The sequence below is a fragment of the Cupressus sempervirens genome, chromosome 8 (genome assembly GCF_028749045.1).
Source record: "Cupressus sempervirens isolate cs-2001-9-10 chromosome 8, ASM2874904v1, whole genome shotgun sequence".
Lineage (NCBI taxonomy): Eukaryota > Viridiplantae > Streptophyta > Pinopsida > Cupressales > Cupressaceae > Cupressus > Cupressus sempervirens.
The window spans coordinates 701563830-701567415 of NC_143125.1; positions in this window are offsets into that span (position 1 = coordinate 701563830).

A 3586-nucleotide genomic window follows, 5' to 3' on the forward strand; every position below is an offset into this window, starting at 1 on the left:
ACATATTTGCCAGTTTAAAATTACCAAGTGCCTATTTTCGAAAATTGGCCAAATGCATCCTATGATTCATCATGAGCCCAAAACATAGAATTATATTCTCCTCATGGTAAAGAACCTATATCTTGGTTTCCAAAACCTCAAATGATCAATAACCTAGTTTATAGTGTTGAACCCGAGCCCAGTTTATGTTTTTTAACACTGTTTGCCTATAGGGTAATTGAAGTATGGATGTTTGGCAATTAAAATCTTTTGATTGAGAATTTTTCATGGGTTGAGAATTTTCATTATGGTAGAGTGTGTAGGATTGAACACTCATGCCAATTTTTGTGGCTTGGTTACTTGGTTGAATTAGTTTTTAAGGCCAATTGGCAAGCTTCAAGACAAAAATTCACAATTTGTAGACAAGAAGTGATAAAATGAGTTTTAACGATCAAATAGTGTTCAAAATTGATTCTAGATAGTATTACATGTTTTATGGATCAATGTGGAGTATTAGATGTCTGAAAGAAAAAATATTTTAGCCGGACCCATTTTGTGCCCGGCTAAATTTATTATATTATTATGGATCATATAGTGATACTCAATTTAACTATCAAATTAGATACATGGGATGTGAAGGAAAATGAGAAAGTATTTCGAAGCCTCTAATATCTTCAAATATCATCTTCATTTCTTTCATGGGTGAGCATCAATGAATGGCTTGGAAAAGATTACAAGCTACTATGAAAGATTAAATCCCTATGCTCTATATTGAGGTTTTTCGTATTCTTTGCAAAAATTGGAAACTTTATTGAAGGTTATAAGTTACTAAGGAAGGCACAGTGAGGAGTTGTGCAAAGAATATAATAAAATAAAGGATCATGTATTGGGAAAGTCCAAGAGCTTTGTAAAATATGGGCTTGAAACGTATTACTTTTTAAGTTTCATAGCTCATTAAGAAGAAAGCTCCATGTTGAAAATGAAGGAATCCACAACTATGAAAGTATGAAAAACTAAATTAAAATGAAGACTTTGTTGTTAAAAATTGAAAACATTCCTTTCAAAACAACAATAAGAGGAAAGCTTTGAATGTTTGTGGAAAGCAAGAAGAGGCAACAACTTTGAAGGAGTCCCCATTTGTTAAGAGGGAAATATGTTTGAAAGCAACGTATGAAAGTTTCTTAAAATATATACTCTTTATACTCACCATATATTGCTCACATGGACTAAACTTCATTTTCTCCCATGGTGTAAATTTTAGTGACAAGAACAAGCTGTAGCATTGCCAAAACTGCTTTAAAAAGTGATAAAAAAGATTTGAGAATAGTTTGTTCATAGCATTGAAATGCATGAATTTAAGTTTGCTCCAAACTCCACATCATCAAACACATTCTGTATAGCATATGAACACCTTTCAAAGATTCTCTTACCTCATAAGAATAATTTACCATTGAAATTGAAGAGGGGTTTATGTATAGGGGAGTTAATAGGAGGGGCTAAGGCATTTGTAGGCAGATTGCGTAGGTCAAAGAAAAGGAGCCTCATGCAAAAAGAATAGCAGACACCAAGAAATAAAAGAGGAAAGAACAACCCCCATGCACAAAGAAATGAAAAGGAAACATCTAGCATTTACAATTGGGATTTGGAACTTTCAAATCCACGTTAATGGAGGTCGCTAGAGTAGAAGGGGAGATCCATGAGCAAAACAAAAATGGAAGTCTCAATGCAGAAAAAGATTGAGAACAAGCACATTGCAAAACAATGAAGCCACTGGGAACAAAGCAAGAAATAGTTTTAAACAATAACCCCACATTTGTTATGGCTGGAAAAGTTTAATGTTTAAATACAAGAGCACACTATTGGTAAGTGTCTTTAAGACACAAGGCATTTGAAGCCCAGAAATGCATTGAGGGACCCATGTACGACTAACTGGAGGTGATAGTAGGAGTAAATTTTGAACAAACCAACTAGTGAGCTGATGTGGAGACCAATGCACAGGATGCTGCCATGTGGCACATCCTATGGCCAGTGCTTCCTAGCTTCATGGAAGTGCTCGACGGATAAGGAATGCGAGAATGTGCCTAGGTGCCACATGGAAGTGGGCCTAGGCTGGTGATGACATGGTGGTGAGGTGGCCAACTATGTTAGCAGGTGACATGGCAAAAAATAGACCAATGATAGTATGCCATGTGGCACACGTCAGGCCTAGGTGGACTTAGGGAAGAGTAAAAAATAATAAATTTTTTTTGTTTTAATATTTTTGAAATTAGTAAAATGGGAATGGCATGCATTTGAAAAATTAAAGTTATAAATAAAAACTCTATCTAGTTTATACTATATAGTTTTAAAATTTTTTCAAATTTGTGCATTTAAATATGCAAAACTTGAATGGGAACTTGATTTTCAAATGTGTACCAGAGGCTGAATTTTTACTCAAAACATAGATTCCAATGTACCGTTAGAATTAGAAAAAGATGAGCTATCAATTTTTGGAGCTAATTTTTGCATAGGATGTCATTGGTACATGTTATAGGAGGTCTTGTCTTAGAGAGTGATTTGTGTGTTTTATCAGATGATTTGAGTCACCAGTTGTAGGATTCAGTGGAAAAACACCTAAATCACATTCAGTGACCCTTGTATATAATTATTTTGTGTCTTTGTCATGTTTTGGCTAAAATTTGATCAATTAGCACATATCTGAGTTTAGTTAGTAGGTATTTGTCTTTTGCTGAGATATTTTTCATTTGGAAAGGCAAAGCATAAAGCATATGATTAGCAGTTGATGGGAGAAGGTAGAGAGAGGTTATGCAGTTGCAAGGGATTGAATCCCAAGTGGACACATGTAAAACACAAAACAGATCTGGGAATTATTTCTCTCCTAAATCATTCTTTCTCTCTTTCTTTGTAGAGGTTCCAATTTTTGGAGAAAAAACCACTCACTGTTGTGATACCAGGTTTTGGTTCCGATTTTGATGTGTTCCCATGACTGTGACACTGTTTCTTTCGGCATAGTTCTCTTGTATGAACAACATTAAGAAGGTTAATACAGATAGTTTAGATTTGTTAGGTTGTTTCATGTTTTTTAATTTCATGCATATGGTTGTATTGTTTTCAAAGAAATTAATAGAAAGAATAGCAGGTTGAGTTTCATCTTAAATCTTGTCTCCTATCTCAGTAAGCTTTAATGTTTTACGATCTTTGAACAAAGAGCCTAGATCACAGTTGCAATCCCTTAACATTGTATGTTGTCTTATTGTTGCTTGTAACTTAAGAGGTTATTTAAATGCTTCAGTGAATCAACAGGGTTGCAGGTTTATTGAGAAGGATATCATGTAAGAATGAGGTTTGGATTGAGCACATATGTTTATTTACAAGGTAAATCGATAGATCGTATCTTTGAATATATACATAAGTATTAGATAGCCATATATATGCATTTGATTCATGGATTTGCCCAATGAATTAGGCATTGGTCAGCTAAAGGATCATTAAAGTTTTACTGCTGCATATCTGAGAGTTTGTTGAATTCAACATTATAAATCAAACTTTCTTTCCCTTTCATGTTGAAGAACCTAAATGTGATGCCCTCACTCAACTTGTGAATATC